The 20199-nt window shown below is 38.0% G+C and overlaps 1 protein-coding gene across 1 annotated transcript in view; it reads left to right on the top strand.

Annotated features, from left to right (window-relative positions):
• The first annotated feature begins 7284 nt into the window (after positions 1 to 7284).
• RFTN1 (raftlin, lipid raft linker 1) overlaps positions 7285 to 20199 on the top strand; it is a 120767-nt gene continuing 107852 nt past the window's right edge. Inside the window, exon 1 of the mRNA XM_032237353.1 lies at positions 7285 to 7627. The gene's annotated coding sequence lies outside the window, so the exon portion shown is untranslated. The remainder of the gene's footprint in view (positions 7628 to 20199) is intronic.

The following is a 20199-nucleotide window of genomic DNA, read 5'->3' as shown; positions in this document are numbered from 1 at the left end:
GCTCACACTTAAAATAGGATCTTTTTTTTTTGCAAAATGTGTTTTTAAAACTGTACTTGAATCAGGTGATTAAGTTGCATCTCAATTACTGCCACAAATACATACTCAGTATAGTACAATATTGCCTTACATATCCAATCAGTGGGGACTTCATTCACTAGCTGTGTGTGCTGCTTAATTATCAGTTCTGAAACTGATAGGAATAAAAGTGTACTCACGGCTGTAATTAATAGTATTAACTATACTTCATGAGTTACACTTTTTTATACTAGGCCATCCTGGCTAAAATACCTTAAAATTGTGGAAAGAACGAGTGCTATATGATCTTGTGCTTTTTAAAACTGGTCACCAGCTTTAAATCAAAGAATTTGTAAAACTTTTAATTATGTAGACTTTAGTTTTATATCAGTAAAATTCCACAATAAACTCTTTTGAGGTAGATTCCTTTTGTCGATGTGGTTTAGCCAGGGAGAATTACAACATATTTTTTTAAAAAGTTGACCTAAATATTAACATTGCTTGTTTTGATCTCACATAATGTAATTAGAATGCGACTTAACATATTGAGAAAGTAGTTTTGTTATAAATGTTCAAATAGCCTTAAATTGAATTTCTGTCTACAAAGAAAAGTATTAAGATTGCATTTATATACCTTTTGGTAAAAGTACACTAGTTTTGCATGTTTAGGTTTGAACATTTAGTGTTGGCAAGTGTAGTGTGACTTTTACTCTTTCCCTCAATTTCACGAGTAAATAAATATAGATAAAAACACAAATGTATCTCTTAACTTTCAGGGGATGGGACAAATAAACCTCAAATATTTCTATTTACATTGTTACCGCTGCATTTACAGTTTACAGTCTCTTGAATTTACCAATAATATGAAAGTAAGAAGCACAAAGGATAATGAAATTTAAATGGAGACAGAAATAACTTTAACGACATATAATGGGTATAGCCTGCTCTCTGTTTCACTAGAAGACATAATTTCTTCAAGTTTCATAAGGCCAATCCCACTGACAACATCTGTGCTCCTAAATTGAAAGCTTTCTGTTGTCTCAAGCAAGGTTTTAGAGTTTACACCAAAACATTATAGAAATGATGTATGGGTATATGAATTACAAGGTAATAAAAACAAATGAGATGTCCTGAAATAATTCCACACAGCAATGCTGTGAATCAAATGCTGGGAAGATGAGACTTTGGTTGAGCCACCTGATAGTTAACATTTATGAAATCACAAAATACTGAAGAGATGCTAGATGGGATGCAGTAAGTAAATCAGAGGATTCAAATAAAAGGAAGGTGACTCAACGATCTGAGCTGAAACATTAAAAATGAAAATGAACTGTCTATATTACTTTATAAAAGGGTACTACGGAGGAGTATTTTAATCTAGTGGTTCTGTCAGAAAAATCTGAAATTTTGCTATATTTTATAAAGCAAAATAACAAAAGACATTAGTTTTTCAAAACTTAATCCATGGTGCTGGGAAAATTGGAAGGGGAAATTTGGGGTGGGAGAGGCTTTCCCAAAGATACTAGATAAACCAATAGGCCTATGTAAAGTGACTTGGATTTTTCTTGATTTGAGTACTTTATACCACAAAGATGACAATCTTCATTGATTTGAAGAAGTGAAGGTATTTATAGTTATCCTGTCTAAAGCAGGAAAAATTTATATAATTTTTATATTGGAATAGTTTGTATTGTAGAACAAATTAAGCTACAAGAGAGGACTTGAAAGAATGCTGACTTCGATACAATAAGGACAACTTAGCGTGCCAAAAATCTATTATAAGATTATTCATGTAGCATTCCTAAGAACAAGTGTAAAGAGATTGTTATGGGTACCAACTTCCATGCATAGGCAATGACACTTGATTGCTCCAGCTAATAGACATGCTTTATTATACATTCTATATTATGCCCTTTCTTTTTCTTGTTCCCATCTGAGTTTGTTTTATCTGTCATCTCTGTTCTTTTGTACCTTTATTTTCAAATGGTTTTTCACAATTTATAAGCCACCCAGAGTTGCTGAGTATAGGGCAACATACACACGTTAAGATTAATAATGATATAAACAGGTTTAATTTTAGGTCTACAATAAATCACAAATGTTTTTAAGATGGTTGTAGGAACTAGAGATGTTTTAAAATTAAGCAATTCATTTGAAAGATGTGCTGTTTTTTATTCTTATATTATGAAATTGTCACATACAGGAAATGAGTTCAGACTCTTCAAATGAATATATAGGTTTATTGCAAGCTTAAGCTATATACAAGAGTCTGAATTATTAAGAGGCCAAAGCAAATTGGGATAGAGAAGAGTCAATAGAATTCAAGTTGAGCTGGACTTAGATTGGGCTCAGCCTGGTCATCTTAAAAGAAATACATGAAACCAATTATAAAAAGATGCAACAGTAACATTGTTAAAGACTGCTCCCACACACTTCAGATACTGAAAATATGTGGCTCTAGTGAGAAGATACCTACCTGCTATAATTCTTATGTGTTGATTAAATAACAAGGCAGCCATTTTAAACTATTAGTATTAAACTAATCCACTTATTGAATTTGCTATTTTATCAATAATTCACAAAATTAATTTTGGCAGAGGGAAATAAATGTCAGATTAGATACCAACTTTGCCATGTCATATTTTATCCCTATTGCAACATAATCACTGGCCAGCAGATGGTGTGTTAGGCTAAATATTACTAAAATTTTAAAAGTACTTTAGCAGTAAATGTACAGTAATGTAGAGACCAAATGGTCAGTCTTGACATGAGCTTTATCTCTCAGCTTACCAGCTGTACAAAGATATTAATATAGGGATAGAATATTTCCATAATACATAATATTTCCTAAAATACATAAGAAAAAAAAATTAAAATAGCATGAAGGAACCAGTATGGAAGAACTAGATTCATTTCTAATACCATTAAACATATACCTCCATAAACTCAGTATCTCACTTGACCCATACTTGAGTAAGTCGGTTTAAGGAGATGAAAGGAAATGTTATTGCTTAAAATCCCTTTGTTCCTATGACTGACCTTCCTCCCAACACCTTTTAATTTTTCTTCTATAGTGTTTTAGAACTACTTTGTTATAGGCAGCAATGATTAGGGTAATGTTTGGTGGATATTTTTTTAATAAAAACTTGATACATATGTGTCTTGTAATATTCTTACAGTAAATATTTTTTACTATGGACACCAATGAGTCCAAAGATACTATCTTCCCACTCAGCTCCCTGGGTCACAAGAACTAACTTCTAAATCTCACTTCCAAAAATAACTAAATTGACCCATATAGGCCTACTAAGTTGTTTTTTTTAATAGTACATAGCTGCATGCCAGGTTATGACTGGAAATTTCCTCATTGCAAAAAAAAGACAAGTAGACAATATTCCAAGGCGTTTCAACAAATGGAAGAAATAATCAAGTTTGCTTTTAGGTAAATGGTATTTATAGTTGATCACTCCATCATGGCAGCAGTTTTGGGAATAAACAAATCTTCCAATGTCATTCCATTTGTAAGAAAATAAAAGGTAAAGACTAGTTAAATAACACTGCTAACTTATCCTTGCATTAGAATTTTATATTTTAATCTTCCATTCCTCTTGCTATTTTCAATGAATAGCAGTCACAATAATTAATAATATACTGTGTTTCCCCAAAAATAAGACTAGGGTCTTATTTTCTTTTGACCCCTGAAATAAGTGCTTGGCCTTATTTTTTGGGGGGGTCTTGTTATTTTTGAAGTGCAGGAGACGGCGAGAGTGGTCACTTTATGGCCGCTACTGTGTTGCAATATTTTTGGGGAGGGATTATTTTCAGGGGAGGGATTATTTGAGTGCATGCGCTCAAAAGGCTGATTAGGCTTATTATTCGGGGAGGTCTTATTTTGGGGGAAATAAGAGATCTGCATCTGCTCGATCTTAACATTTTTATTTAATTTATATCCCACCATCATTTTTATAAATAATTTAAGGTGGTGAAAATATCTAATATTTCTTCTATTTTTCCCACAACAATATCCCTGTGAGCTGAGTTGGGCTGATAGAGTGACTGGTCAAGGTCACCCAGCTAGCTTTCATTGCTAAGGCCAGAGTTGAACTCAGTCTCCCTATTTCTAACTTCATGTCTTAGCCCCTAGTCCATACTGACTCTATGATTTCTGATGTTTGCATTTTGTGCTAAATTCCTAATTCTTAAATTCCTAAAACTAGTTCAACTAGTTTTGAACATTTAATTCATTATTGTGTACATTGGATTTTGCATTCTAGGTATGCCTTCTACTGTGGATAGCAACACGTCTATTACAAGGAAATGATCCTAGCAATTATTGATTTGCTAAAGTTAGGATGCCAGAATAGTTAAGGCACATAATGTATTATCTAAAAATATAGCCCACAATAATTAATAATTAGAAAAACCTGTTGCTTCTAAAATTCAAATATAGAACATCATATTTAACCAGTATTATATAATAAGCTTACTGCTATATGGCAGGCTTAGAGGAGATTCTATGCTCCATCATACAATACAACCAGGAAATATAAGATGTGAGTTTTACAAAATGCAAATTTCCCCATCTCCATTTAAAAAAGAAATAAGTGTAAATATTTTCTTACACTATGTAGCCTAGTAGGGAAGTGAATATTTATCATAACTGAAAAACACTGGAACAAGACAGCAATAAAATCTAAAATGCAGATTGAAACCATATTTTCTAAACATTGTTTTATTAAAGATTTCAGCTTGTTCTCTTTGACCAATGCTGTTGTGCAATATAAACAACTGTTGATAGTAAAGATCAATATAAATAACTGTTGATAGTAAAGATCAATGTATATTGATCCACTATCCATCCTTTTGTACATAAATACATTTCAGATGATACATGGATTTATCAGATCTTTAACTGATATTGTACTAAAAATATTCTTCAGGCCTTTTAAAATCCAGAGATCTGGAAAATTTTAAATAAAAGGTCTGAATCCTTAATAGTCCTATGTCATTGGCAACTATTACCGGTAGTATAGTATCCATCAGATTAGATCTGAAATTGCTTCTGACTGGAATTCTTATAGCAATATATTGGAAATGCTGCATTTTCACTCTTCTCTGTAGGCTTTAAAACTACTATCAAAACCTATACAATTACAGGGGCCCCCTATTGGGAGTGCATGCTGCTTTTCACATATCCAACTAGCCAAGTCAATGACTAGGGGAAAAAATGAGGTAAAGATGGTGTGAGAGAAAAAACTAAATGTGAAAAGGGAAATTCAAGAGGAGAAAGAAGAAAAGACATCTGAATCAAAAGTCAGAAAGTAAAATGATTGGAAAATATAGGAATGTTTTCTTAACTGAGGACAAAAGCCTGTTTATGCTGTTATTTACTTTTTGGCAGCTTTTAATTTCTACTTTTTGCTAGATGGCAGTATAATTTACATTATTGGTTATTTGCAAATGAGACTAATTACCCTCAATAAACCCCAGTGCAACTTCTTTTCCCTTGTGAGGTAGCAGCAAGTATTTCTGCCCTGTCTAGTTGATTTTTATGGCAATGATGACAAGGTTAAGAAGGCTAATTTTACTGTAATTGTTGCATTGAGTAAGGGTACAGTTTAGTCTAAGTACAGTATATGTATTCAGAGCCTAACATCCTCTTAATATTGATCTTTCTATTTATACCTGAAATAGCATTAAATAATGTGAGGCTCCTAGTTATTTTACAGATAGACTTAGTCTGCCTACTAAATACTTATTAAGATCTAAATATGTAATTTACTATTTGCGGTCTTCAAGTATAATCTTTCATTAGGCTACTAGAAAACAATATTAAAAGGAAATTAACATATTTTCCCTTTGTTTTTTTTACAATAAGACATACACACACACATACATACATACATACATACATACATACATACATACAACAATGAAACATAGTATATCAAACATATATGCCGATAATATACTGTGTGGTATTTTGAGACACAATTGTAATAATAAATGACAGATTGATTTATTTGAATTTGTGAATGAATTAATATCTGAATGTTTGTTTTCCTGAATTCCACCCCAGAATTTCTTTACATTTAACATGACCAGAAGCTATAATAAAGAAGGCACGAATTAAAACTTTTTTCAGGAAACTAATAAACTCTCACCATCACTGTTTCTTAATTCCTACTCATACTTAAATGCACAGGATTGTAGTGCACATTTACCAAGGCATAAAAATGACATTCAAATTAATCTAGAATAGCAATATTATACATGGAAATGGTCATGGAATTGTAGCAATCACAGGCTGAATAAAAGTTGTGAATGCCATGCTGTTAAAAAAGTAAATAAAATTTTAGGTTGCATCATTGTCAACATTTTTTACCAAATCATGGCAATTGGCTCTAAATTAGGAGTTCCTTCCAGTACTTCCCAAAGACCTGAACCCACACACAGTTCAAGAAAGGGATTAAAATTTAAGCCTTATGAAGAAAGGTTCAGGAAACTAAAATGTTTAGATTTGTGGTGAGATGGGAGAAATATGAATATCTGGAGACCTGTTATAGAAAAAAATTGTTCTCTTATAGTCCTATGGGATAGTCTTCGTAGTATAAGAAGGTAGGCAATATTAGGAAAACCTCTGGATTCCTTTGCTAGATATAGTGAAACAATGGCTGTATTACAGCATCATTAGGGATGCTTTAATACAGATTATACAGAATAGAAATTGGATTTGAGTAGCATAATGGTCCATTTAATATTTGATTCAATGATGAGTAATATTCAGCAAAAAATATGCTAAGCTAACCAAGCTATTTAGTCTTCAACATAACTTTTTTCTCTTTAAGACTCGTGCTTTCTATCTTGCTTGCTCGAATTTCCTTCCACGTGTGTGTGTGTGTGACCATGATTTGCTAACTAGAGCAAATGAATTATGTTCTGTTTAAATTTAATATGAAAACATATTTTGAACACAGTTTCAAAGGTTAGTTAAGCCTGCCCAACTTGATACCCTCCCCATAATTGGATTATGGCTTCCATCACTGCGATCTGCAAGGATTCAGGAGGCTATTAACCCGATACAATTCCGCAAGACCTTCACAGTTGGACTGCGGAGACTCGCTCGGAGAGCCGTTTTTTTTTTTTTAACTCGACAGTACCTCCGAGAAATCAGCATTGAGGGCGGGAGTCATTAGGCATGGCTAAGGGAGTGTCCCGGCCTTTAAAAGCAGTCTCTCTTCGGGGCTAGAGGCGGTGACGGTTTTCCCCAGCGAGCAGCCTCTCCTGGCTCCTCCCCGCCTTTAGCCTAGTAGCGAGGAAGCGGCTTCTTTCGGAGAAGGCGAAGCATCGCGGTTCTCGAGCTGCTTGGGTTGCTGCACCCACAGTTCTTCCGCGAGTTGAGGCACCTCCCAGTCCATTTAAGAGTTCTTCCTCCAGCAACCGGTGAAGCGCCGAGTCTGCTGCTCATTTTCGAGAGGGTGCCGTGGAGCAAACTTTCAACATTGGCGTTGACGGAGCTGTGGGCTGCTCGTCGGAGTCTCTTCTCTTAAAGAAAACGAAGCGGAGTGGCAGCGTCGATTCAGAAAGCGGGAAGACGGTCGAGCCTCAGGTGCGGAAAGATGGGGTGGTGGGACTGTGGAGGCAAGCAAAATAGCCCCTGAAGTAGGGAACTGGGAGCAAGGATCTGCCAGGCGCATTTCGAAAGGACGCTATTTCGTTTTCGAAATTTGTCTCGCCTTCTGCGCTCTCGGTCTTCTGGGGGTTGGCGTTTAGCTCCTCGTGAAACTTTACCGTTAGGCGGGAATGGAAAATGGGTATGCATCCATCCACCTAAGTGTCCATGCGTGCGGTGCTCGTGCTTTGCATCAGGTTTTTCTCCATACAGGTGTGAACTCTTACTCCCCGCGCGCTCTCGCTTTAAAAAAAATATTTAAATCTGCGCAATAGGGGACCTGCGGTTAATGTTGGTTATTGACGAAGCTCGAAGTTTCCGCTGATCCGAGGATTCTCTTTCTTCCTAGTTGAATTCGAAGCAGAACCATTTGGTAAACGGAGGGAAAAATGTGGAAGAGCAGAGCTCAAGCGGGCGTCTGTTAAATTCTTTGCAATTGAGGATAGAGGAAAAAGAAACAATGCGACAACGAACAACCAGCCTTTACTGGTTTAAAGGAGGAAAGATGAGAATTGGTGCTTGTGTTTTGCTAATCTCTAGTATTGAATTACTCTTGAAAACATATAAGAAGGATAGCTTCTGAAGTTCCCATAATGGGAGATAGTAAAAGAATTAACAGGAAAATTAAGGACTTTTATATCGAACGCTGGAAGTATCCCCTCCTCCCATCCTATAATGAGTAAAAAAAAGTCTCTGCTGAAAAAATGGTTAGGGCAGAATGTCATACTTGCTATAAAAATATATATTGGTAGTGCAAGGCAATTTCCTCCCCTTTGCAGCTAGATGTGTTGCTTCCTCAATGATAGATGCCATTGCTGAAAAGTCTTCTATTATTTGATATCTGTAAAATCTTATGATTCTTAGGAACTCAGCAAATTTTCTGTGGATGCTTCTTTGGGCCTAATGCAAAGTATGCAAGATATATCACAGTTTGTAATGTCTCTAGTAAGGAAAACTAAATGTTCAGGCTCCAAATAAACTTGTCAATTATGGCTTTTTAAAAAACTAGCTGGATATCTCACAATGTTCTAGAAACTGCCATTGGCAGGGTTTTTAAAATATTATCTAAATCTTAGTCTATTGTATATTGGGGGAAATTGTTATGTCGTCTTTCTCTAACTTGCTATCTTTCTAAGTGTTGGGCCACATTTTCTATCAGCTCAATTAGATCAGCACAATAGTTGAACATGCCAGTGCTTTAACATAAGAATATATGAAAATGCTGTTATGTCAAACCCATCATCTATCTAGTCTAGCACTGGACTTTCACAGTATTAAAGCCAGTGCCTATGGATGGCTTCTCTGCTAAGATACCCTATATCCGGGATGGCGAACCTGTGGCACACGAAGCCATTTGCCAGGGCACGTGAGGCGTTGCCGCCCTGGCCACCTTAGTTCACCCTTTTTAAAAGCCATTTTGCACCCTCCCCAGGCTCCAGAGGCTTTACAGGAGCCTGGGAAGGGTGAAAAGAGCCTCCCCTAGCCCCCCCGGAGGCCCCCGGGAGGCTTAATGAGCTTCCCTGAAGCCTCTGGAGCGCAAAAACCCGGCCCTATGGCAAACCGGAAATTCGGAAACAGCCTTCCAGTTTGCTCAAAGGGTTGTTTTGAGCGCTCCGGAGGCTTTAGGGACTTTCAGGAGGCTTCCCTGAAGCCTCCGGAACACTCAAAATGACCCTCTGAGCAAATCAGAAGTGACTTCTGGTTTGCTCGGAGGGTCCTTTTGACTGCTCCGGAGGCTTCAGGGAAGCCTCCTGAAGGTCCCTGAAGCCTCCAGGAGTGGGAGGCTGTTTTCGCCCTCTCCAGGCTCCTATAAAGCCTCTGGAGCCTGGGGTCGCACCTGCATGCGCACTGGGGGGGTCACACATTGCATTATGGGTGTGGCATGCCCACACATGACCTCCCTGCGCTCCCCCCATTTATGGCATGCGAGCCAAAAAAGGTTCGCCATCACTGCCCTATACTTTTTTCAGTAATACATGAGAAAACTGTTAGTGCGGAGACATAAATCACTTAAAACTAAAGGATGTTGTGGTTTTTACCATATGATGAATTCAGATCACAATAGATGGATTGAGGTGCAACAGTGCATATGCTTTATTCAAAAAGCTAAATTGGCTTGGGGAGAACTCTTTAAAGAACTTTCAGAATGCAGTAGATGTGGAGTTGTAAATGTACTCATTTTATTTGATATAGACGGCTCCTATCATAAGCTAATAGCAAATAGCAATTGGACTTATCAGACTGGTTACTTATCCTACTAATAATATATTTGGTAACTAGAATGGCCTTAGAAGCAATCCTTGATTAAGTGATTGGAAAAGTTGGATTAAGGATTTAGGATCACAAGGCCATCAGAGCTTCCCAGTTTTTGCTTTCCTAATCTAATCCAGCAAATAGAAATTATAAATGGAGACATCTTTCGGATAGGTGAGCAAAGAAGCAAAATCATACTTCTGAAAAAGAGCATGTTATGTGGATCTGTACATCAGTTTCTCTGCTAATTTATCTGCATGGATGTTTAACCTGTTTTAGATTTACAGGTATGATGCTGTGGAATTCCTTGATTTCATTTGGAGATGCTGGTAAAATATTTTTAGGTATATTTTTACCAGTGTGAATCCTGTTTGAATAAATAAACTTCACTGCATTGGAACAATTTATTTAAAATTAGTTTGGATTACTATAGTGTACTCTTTATGGGATTGTACTTTAAACAAGATTAAAAACTTCAGTTGATGGAAGACATAGTCATAAGAATTCTGGTAAACAAGATTTTTGGGAATATGGCATTTTTATTTTACAGTATATTTTTGTTTCCAATACCAGTTCAAAACACCCTAAAGACAAAATTGTTTGGCTTGATTGTCCTTATTCCTCGATTCCCTGAGAACAAGTTTATCCAAGCCTTTTGAACTATTGATAAGAGATCCTAGACGGGGGATTACCAAGCCAAATATATTTTCATGGTAGCTCCAAATCCAAGATGTTGCTAGGTCCATATTACGTTTTTAAGCATACATTGTTAATGGCATAAATTGGTCAGATTTTATGTCAACTATAAGAGGAAAATACTGTGTTTTCCCAAAAATAAAGCCAGATCTTATTTTCCTTTTAGATTTGAAAAAAAGCACTGGGCTTATTTTTGGGGAGGTCTTTTTTTTGAGGTGTAGGAAATGCAAGCACAGTTACCTCATGGTTGCTGGGCCCCTTAACTGTGGATCACCTGATCCAGTGAGGGCCAGGAGTTCCGTCTCTCTGGGTGCTTGGAGATGTTTCCAGCACATTTTTGCTAGCCACAGCTCTGCCCACGGTGCCAGGCAACCTTGCAGCCAAGGGGCATTCTGTTCCGCAGCTCACCTTGTGGCTATGGAGCAGGTGGCAACCATGGTTTGCGCTCCACCAGGCCTGGAACTCCGTTGTTGCTTAGGCTGCTGCTATGATGAAACAGAAAGCCATTCGGCCCATTGGAATCAGCTCCTCCCCACTCTACCCTGCTGTTGCTGCTTGAGAAAAAGGCAATTGTGTGTGTGTGTGTGTGTGTGTGTGTGTGAGAGAGAGAGAGAGAGAGAGAGAGAGAGAGAGAGAGACGGACGGGGGGGGGAATAATGAGAATTGAAGGCAATGCTGTTTCCCTGTTCACCTTCCTGCCTTTTGTGAACTTTTGGCTGCACTACTACTCTTGGAGCAGGACCCTGGGAGGCTTTTTGTGGCATTGCATGTGTGAATGGCAGCACTGCTGTGAGCTTGATCATACCAGTACAGCTGGTGTCTGCCACTCGCAGTTGCACTGATATGTTGAACCTCTTGGCGGTGTCACCACTCACACATGCAATGGCACAACAAGCCTTGCAGCATGAGGTTCGACATACTCGCAGCCGCGAGTGGCAGGACGCCAGCTGCACCAATGTGATGAAGCTCGCTGCAGTGCTGCCGTTCATGCGTGCAATGCCACAACAAGCCTTGCAGGGTCCTGCTCCAAGAGGAGTAGTGCAGTGCAGCCAAAAGTTCACAAAAGGCAGGAAGGTGAACAGGCAAACAGCATTGCCTGCAAAGACTCATTTCTGGTGGAGTTTGGGGGAGAGAAAGAAAGACTTCTGCTTTTGCTGCTTTCCTTGTGTGTAGCCAAAAGTTTGCAAAAGGCAGGAAGGTGAAATGCCAAACTCAACCTGTACACAACCCTTGTGTATAGGCTGCCCACAAGCGGGGCTGGGGAGGACACTGAAGGAGCCCCATGCAGATCCCGCCTGCTTCCATTTTGCCTCTGCCAGGGCAGTGGGTGGTGTCCGGAAGCCTCCTCGCTGCTTGGTTTGGGGCAGATGGTGCCCAGAAGGCCCAGATCCAATGGGCAGGCAGGTTGAGCGACTGTGTAGCTTGCTTGAATTGAGAGCAACCCAGGGATTTGGGTGGCATTTACGTGGCCAGGATGCCTGCAGGATGCCTTCTGAGGCAAGCAAGGCCCAGAGAGGAGGGGCTGCGAGGGAGGCCATTTCTCATGTTGGCCGTGCAGAGGTCACCCATGCAGAGAGTGGGCCTCGGGCCACTACTCTGAGCAGGCACCGAGCTGGAGGTGGGGGAGGATCAGACCCTTTACTAGGTTGCCCACAGTTTCTCATCTCGGGTGTGTGTGAGAGAAAGAAAAAGAGAGAGAGAGAGAGACCCTTTCAAACAGCATTGCGTGCAATTCTTGTTACTCCTCTCAGTCATCTCTCTCTCTCTCTCTCCCCCTCCCTCCCTCCCTCCCTCCCTCCCCTCCCCCCCCCTCTCTCTCTCACATACACACATTTGATTGTTTGAAAGAGATAGGCTGGGCTTTGTATCTATCATAAGCATGTACTTCCCACAATCTTTCACAATTGCCTGTCCTTTTCTCAAGAAGCAGCAGCCAGGTAGAAGTGAAGGGAAACCGATTCCAATGGGTTGAATGGCTTTCTACCTCATCGTAGCAGCAGCCTAAGCAACACCTGAGCTCCCGGCCTAGTGGAGTGCAAACCGTGGTTGCCACCTGCTCCATAGCCACAAGGTGAACTGCAGAACAGAAGGGAAGGGCCCTTGGCTGCAAGGTTCCCTGGTGCCATGGGCAGGGCTGGGGCTAACAAAAGTGTGCTGGAAACATCTCCAAGCACCCAGAGAGACAGAACTCCTGGCCGTAGCTGGATCAGCTCATCTGTGGGCCATGGTTAAGGGGCCCAGCAGCCATGAGGTGACTGGGGAAGGGAAGGGCTGCTTCCTGTGTTGGCCATGTCCACCCCTTCACTGGGGCTAGGTCATATTTTTGGGGAAACATAGTATTTGCTGCAGGGATAGCTGTAATGTGCCAAAGGGATTTGAACCTATTGTACTACAGCATCAGCTGAATAATGGTTAGTCCTCAGCTTGGGCTTCTCCTTTCAGTGACCTTTCAAAGTATAGCAGGGCTGAAAAACTGGACCTATGACCAGTCCTCAAAGTTTCATCCATTACAGCACCTCCATGGTAATGTGATCATGATTTGGGCAGTTGGATGTTTGCAATTACAACATTGCAGTGAGCTGCAATGATCTCATGATCACCATTTGAAACATTAAATGACAGCTTCCCACAAGCAAAGCCAATGGAGAATTGTCAAGGAAGGTTGCAAATTGCTCCAATAAATTCCCCCCCCACCGCTTGCCCTGTGCCCCATTGTCTTCCTGCACTCATGCGGCATCTCAATGCCCTCCTTTTCCAGCATCTTCTTATTCACTTTCACCTGTGTCTGGCCATCATTACCACCGTCACATGACACTCCCACACTTCATAGCTGAGGCTCCCACTGCTTCCTGCTTAATAATCTGCACATCTTGGGGTTATGATAGCAATCGACTGGTGGGATTGTTATCATCAAGCAATGCAGTTATGTGACATTGCCATTTACAATTGTATCCCTTAGTATTCCTGTATTGGAACCGATAGCAACAAGAAAAAGAACTTACTAAAGTTTTTGTTAGAATTTTAGTATTAAGGTGGGATATATGAAGCATTCTGAATTTTTAGAATATGCTATGTAAATGCTAGATATTATATGTCTTAAATTATATGTATTAGTTTTCCTTACTTTGGTGCCATCCAGATGTTAAGAATCTTGGCTCCCATCTGCCCTGCAGTTTTGGGATTATGGATTTGTGCGAGCACTCATTAAAACAAATGGAAATGCATCCATGCATATAATGTTGAATATCTGCATAGTTTATGTGGCTTAATTAAGGCTTGATAACATAATGTTTATACAACAGGTGAATTGGCCTTTAAAATGCCTCAAGAATCCTGGCCATTTTGGCCATCCCGGCCAAAATTTCATAGACATTTTGATAATATTCTTTAGCGCTATTCCTTATATCTCTCCACCCCCACCTCCCAACTTTATTTTCTTGGATTGATAAAACTAATTGCCAATATTGTGACTTACTGTATATATGCGATCTATTTCCAAGTTCAACAGAAAGATTTACTACTTTTTCTTCACAAAATCTTAAGACTTCAAGCCTTGTCAGAACATATTAAATTTGCTTGATTTTAATTTTATATATTATCTATCAGTGGGTTACTTGTATATAGTTGTATAATATGTTATCCTAGCATATTGCATTGTATACAACTATATGTTGTACAACTATATGCTTTTAAAAGCAACAATAAAGCATCAACACATAGTGCATTTCCTCACTAGTGGTTTATAGTGTCTTGTAGTGTCACCCACATATTGTTGCAATTTAAAGCATATCCTCATTATACTGTTGTAGCAGTACAATGAAGGTTGGAAGACTTTTGAAGACATTAAAAATCACTAGTGAAAAAATGACCATGTGTCATACCCTTCTCCCCAAATACGATATTTTTTGCTTGAGGTTTCTGACTGAAAGCAGCTTTAAAAAGAGCAGAATGTGAATGGTGCCTTAACCATGGACCAAGTACTCTACCCCCACTTCCTATATAGTACAAGTGATTCCCCCGCCTCCTATGTTTAATAGTCATGCAAGGCAAGATTTGGGTATCAGCAACATTGAGTAGGGAGAAAGAAACTTTTCTTCCCAATTATGATTGCCCTGAAAATTTCCTGCCTATTTGTTAATTTAGAAAAAAAATATCAGTGGTATGAATAAATGTCCTGCCTTCAGTTTGACATTACTCCTAGGAAAACTATTTAGGGGTGCAGAGAGGGATAATCCTTGCTTCTGCAATGGAAATCCCCTGAAAATCCCTGCCACATGACTGTTAAGAGAAAAAAAACACCTTCTGTACTCTTGAGATTTGCTGTACATGATCTTAACTCATGATTTCTCCTAAAAATCATTCCCCTTGGTAGATAACTGTTTTCCTTTAGAGGAAAACTTTGGTGGTAATGGATGTTCCATTTTAAATGAAATGGCTATGTGGAAGAAGAATTTTCGGGAAGTTCTAATAAGAAGGAAGAGCTTTGACATTTGATATCAAGAAAATATATTCATAGTTAAGATAGCATAATCTAGTGTTTTTACTTTGTAAAAATAGTAAACTTTCCCCTTAAAAATGATCAAAGAAAATAAAGTTTTATTTTACGCTTCTTGTTACCTTTTTGTCTAATTCATCTGCTTATGTATAGATAGTCTTTGACTTACAACTATTCATTAAGTGACTGTTTGAAATTACAGAGGCGCTGACGATGTGATTTATGACCAGTTTTTACATTTATGACCTTTGCAGCAAAGTCACATGTATTACAATACAATAGAGAAGGCTGCAAAGTACTGTGAAACAGTATATAAGTATTGCTATTACTATTTTAATGTTCCCAGCTAGCTTCTGACAAACAAAGTCATTGGGGGTGAGCCAGATTCAGTTAACAACAGCATGGTTCACTGTAGTGATTTGCCTAACAACTATGGCAAAAAATGTCATAAAATGGGGCGCAACTTATTTAATAACTGCCTTGTTAAGCAATGGAAATTTTGGGCTCAATTTTTGTCTTTAAGTAGGGGGACTGCCTGCATAGTGATTTTCATTTATGTTTATATTTTACTGTATTTTTTGTAAAATATTTAATTTTAAGTCACAATTCATATCTTCTTCTTCTGTCCATAGTTATTTATTTATATTTTGAAAATGTATATATATCATACAATTTGACATTTGAGAAAATCTACATTAAAATAAATTAGAAATAGGTACTTTTTTTTTTACAAAGCTTTTTAGATTGGTACAGACGAAATACTTATTTTAGAAGATACATATGTATGTACATATGTATTTTTGCATCAATTCCAGTTGATCTATCCTAGCACTGAATTGCACAAGAGAATTTAATCCTGTTATGATTGTGATAAGGATTCTTAAGAGGAGAAAGGATCCTAAGATTTTATAAGTGATCTTCCTTTTATAAGTGATCTTCCTTTCTCTGTGTACATTGTAGACTGACTTAATTAGGATTGGGCTGCTTTGGGAAATTTGCTTCAAGTAGAACTGAAGCAGGGTTTAGTATAGGCTTGTATGGAGTAAAACCATTAACTGTTATCACTGAACTGAAGTGATGAATGAGAGCAAAAATGCAGACAAAGAAACAAACAAAAGGTATTCTTGCCAGACCCTCATCAGATTCAGTAGTACAAAATAAAATGCATACAAACATATTTCCCTCACTCCCAAATAACCAATAGAGATTGAATATATAGTGATGCAGCTGGAAATAAAAAATAATTCAAATTGGGTCTAAGATTTTTGAGATGTGTGTGACTGACAACTTGAAATCGCGAATTGGAGCATTATAGAGTTAGGAAAGTGTACCTGCTGCATTTTGTTCGAAATCCCACTTGGATTTTTGTTTGTTTGCAAATTCTTCAGTGTATTGTTATATTTTCTGTGGCTTGATTTAGAGATAACTGCAAGTCTAATACATAATTAAAACAACTAGATGATCAGTTATGACAAGTTCCATAGATATGATGTCAGTATAATAGAATTCTTTTTCCTCCCTCGAATCTCTTTCTATTTTATGACTTTAATCTCTGTCTGGATTGCATTTGTACATTTTTGTTGCTCTGTTAAGAGATAATATATCTGTGGAGCAACAGTGATGATCTCTGTAAATGTGGAATCTGATGAAATGTGTGAAAAATAGTTATTTTAGCTATATATGAACTTACTGCAAAATGGGAATTGTAGTGTTTTTTTTCCCCACAATAGTGATGAGATATCTTTCATAAGCAGGAGGTGTCCTATTAATGATGTTCTCAGCATGCTGTCAACGTCTGAAAAATGTAATTTGGATGGACTCCCCTTTGAGTTCATGTGTGATATTGTTAGATTGGTCAGAGGGTTGCTGTTAAGCAACATAAAACAACATTTCTATAGTAGGAAACAGCCTGGTAACTGTTAGCACTTAATCAAATTGATATAAATCTTTCTGCAAACAATCATACCAGCTGAGTGGACCTGATGATTGATTCTTTTAAAAAATAAAAAGGGTCAATGAATTTGTTTCAATTGAGATTTACTTACACTATAATTTGAAATCTTTATTTAATTGAAGCAAAAGTAAATTATTAGATAGGTACTATTTTCATAAACAATCACTTCAGTTAGAGACTTTTATTTGTAACTGAGATGTAAAAGTCGTACAACACAATTGATTGACTGATCGACTTCTTGTTATTTTTGTTATCCTGTAGTCCTTATTTCTAGCATGGAATACAATTTTGAATGCATGGGAAATTATTTTGTTTATTATTGTCTATCTTTCCTTTAGTCTGTTATGTTCACAATTATCTTTTGCATATAACTTCCAGTTCTAGTTATGTGATCATGAATGTCAGTATTGTATTAGAGTATCCAGATAGTGGGATTATAGCTCTGCTTTTATAAGTAGGGAATGAAAAATAATTTTATCTGTGAGGGAACACCACCCTTGGAAAATTGCACTAAACAGTTAACTTTGTTGGATAATTTATAGAAAGAATTATGTGAAACTGAAATTATTACATAGAAAAGGAAGAAATAACTTAAAGATAAACATGCATATGGGTCATCCTTGTTTAGTGACTATAGGGGAACTTGCAGCTTGGTCACTAAATGACATAACTAATTGGGAAATCAGGTTACTGCAAATGTGCTTACAACTTCAGATTTCCTTTGCAGTGTCAGAAGTACATGCATCCAAATAGCTGGGTGAGCCAAATCAACGGGGAGAACTTTCATAAATTGACTCACAAGGAAGCCAGATAAAGGGGCAAATCTTATAGTCCTTTTTTCCTACTTCCATGTAATTTGGAATGCTTACCTTCATGCTGGAATATACTGTATAGCAAGAAAGGAATTAGTGTTTGCATTTACATTCATTAGAAAAGAAGGGATTACAAGACAGTAAGTAGACACAAATGGGAAGGAAATACATATCAAAAGGAAAATACTGATGCTAGCTGTTTGCCTAGTATGGCCCTGGTTTCAAGTTTATTTATTTATTTATTTATTTATTTTTATTTTATTTATTTTTATTTGTCAACAACTATAAGGAAACAAGTATGAAAACACGTGAAAAATGGCACAAATAGATTGATATAAATAAACAAAACATAGCCATAAATACATAAAAAGAGTACATATAAATGGGATAGTAGGACAGGGACGGAAGCACGCTGGTGCACTTATGAACACCCCCTTTGGAACGTCTTAAGAAATGCGTAAGGTCCACGGTACACATCTTAAGATAAAAGATATGGGGGGATTAGAGAAACTAACAACAGGATCAGATAGGGTGTTCCACACATTTACTACTATATTGCTGAAATTGTTTTTCTTGCAATCAAAATTAGAATGGATTGCATTTAGTTTGTATCTATTGGTAGCCCTTGTGTTATTGCAATTGAAGTAATAGTAGTCATTAATGGGTAGGACGTTATAGCAGATTATCTTGTGCACTAAGCTCAGGTCAGAACATAGAGGGCGCAGTTCAAGGTTATCCAGGCCTAAAAGTTCAAATCTGGTGGTATACGGAATTACAATACAATACCAGACCAGACCAGAGTTGGAAGGGACCTTGGAGGTCTTCTAGTCCAACCCCCTTCCTGGGCAGGAAACACTTTACCATTTCAAACAAATGGCTATCCAACATCTTAAAGACTTCCAGTACTGGGATATTCACAACCTCTGGAGCCAAGCTGTTCCACTGATTAATTGTTGTCAGGAAATTTCTCCTCAGTTCTAAGTTGCTTCTCTCCTTGATTAGTTTCCACCCATTGCTTCTTGTTCCACCCTCAGGTGCCTTGGAAAATAGTTTGACTCCCTCTTATTTGTGGCAACTCCTGAGATATTGGAACACTGCTATCATGTCTCCCCTTCTCCATATGTTTTAGCTTCCAGTCCCCTAATCATTTTAGTTACTCTTTCCTGCACTCTTTTCTAGAGTTTCAACATCTTTTTTACATCATGGCAACCAAAACTGAATGCAGTATTCCAAGTGTGGCAACCAAGAAAGAAACCACTTAACTCCATTTTGCAGAATTAAGAGTACTTTTACTGGTTATGAAAAGATAGCAGCTAAGCAAAGCAAGGTCTGAGGCAAACGTGCACGAAATCATACATATCAATATTTGTCCAACCCTCTCCCCCCCCCCCCGGTAACCCCCATCCCACTGTCCAATCTGCAAATCTCTCAGGTGTCATGTGGGTTTCATCATCAGGTTGACATGCAGGACAGTTGGCCTTCACCAACACCAAACACAAGTCTTCAGCATGCGCAGTAGGTGGTGAGAACAAAACTCCCTTTTTACAATCTCTCCTGTACTAAATCTTCCCCTCCCAAATACCACCCACCCTTGTTTCAATGGCAGCTGAAAACAAATAGTGAAGCAGAGACACTATCCCTCTGTTTATGCGGTGTAGAACTGTGTTGGCTTTTTTGGCAGCTGCTGCACACTGTTGGCTCATATTTAAATGGTTGTCCATTAGGACTCCCAAGATCCCTCTCACAGTTACTACTATTGAGCAAGATACCGCCTATACAGAGATCCGGACCTTACCCACTCTCATGGCCTTCAGGAAAGCTGTTAAAACCTATTCCGGCAGGCCTGGGGCTGTTGATCTCATTGTTGAGGTCCAGCCCCGATTAGAACGAATGCATGTGTTGTGATTTTAAATCTGTCCTTTTCTTATTTTTTTTCTTCCTCTTCTTTTTTGTAAGCCGCCCGGAGTCCTTTGGAATTGGGCGGCATATAAATTTTAATAATAAATAAATAAATAATAAATAAATAATACTGTGCATTTTGTTTTTCTTGCCTAAATGTAGAACCTTACTCTTTTCACCATTGAATTTCATTTTATTAGATAGTGCCCAATGTTCAAGTTTGTCAAGATTCTTCTGTATCTTAAGCCTATATTCTGGAGTGTTGGCTATTCTTGCCAGCTTGGTTTCATCTGCAAATTTGATGAGTTCCCCATTTATTCCCTCATCCAAATCATTGATGAAGATATTGAAGAGTACTGGGCCTAAAACAGAGCCTTGGGGTACTCCACTGCATACCTCC

This window comes from Thamnophis elegans, chromosome Z (assembly GCF_009769535.1).
Source record: "Thamnophis elegans isolate rThaEle1 chromosome Z, rThaEle1.pri, whole genome shotgun sequence".
Taxonomy (NCBI): domain Eukaryota; kingdom Metazoa; phylum Chordata; class Lepidosauria; order Squamata; family Colubridae; genus Thamnophis; species Thamnophis elegans.
This window is presented reverse-complemented; position numbering and strand designations above follow the sequence as displayed.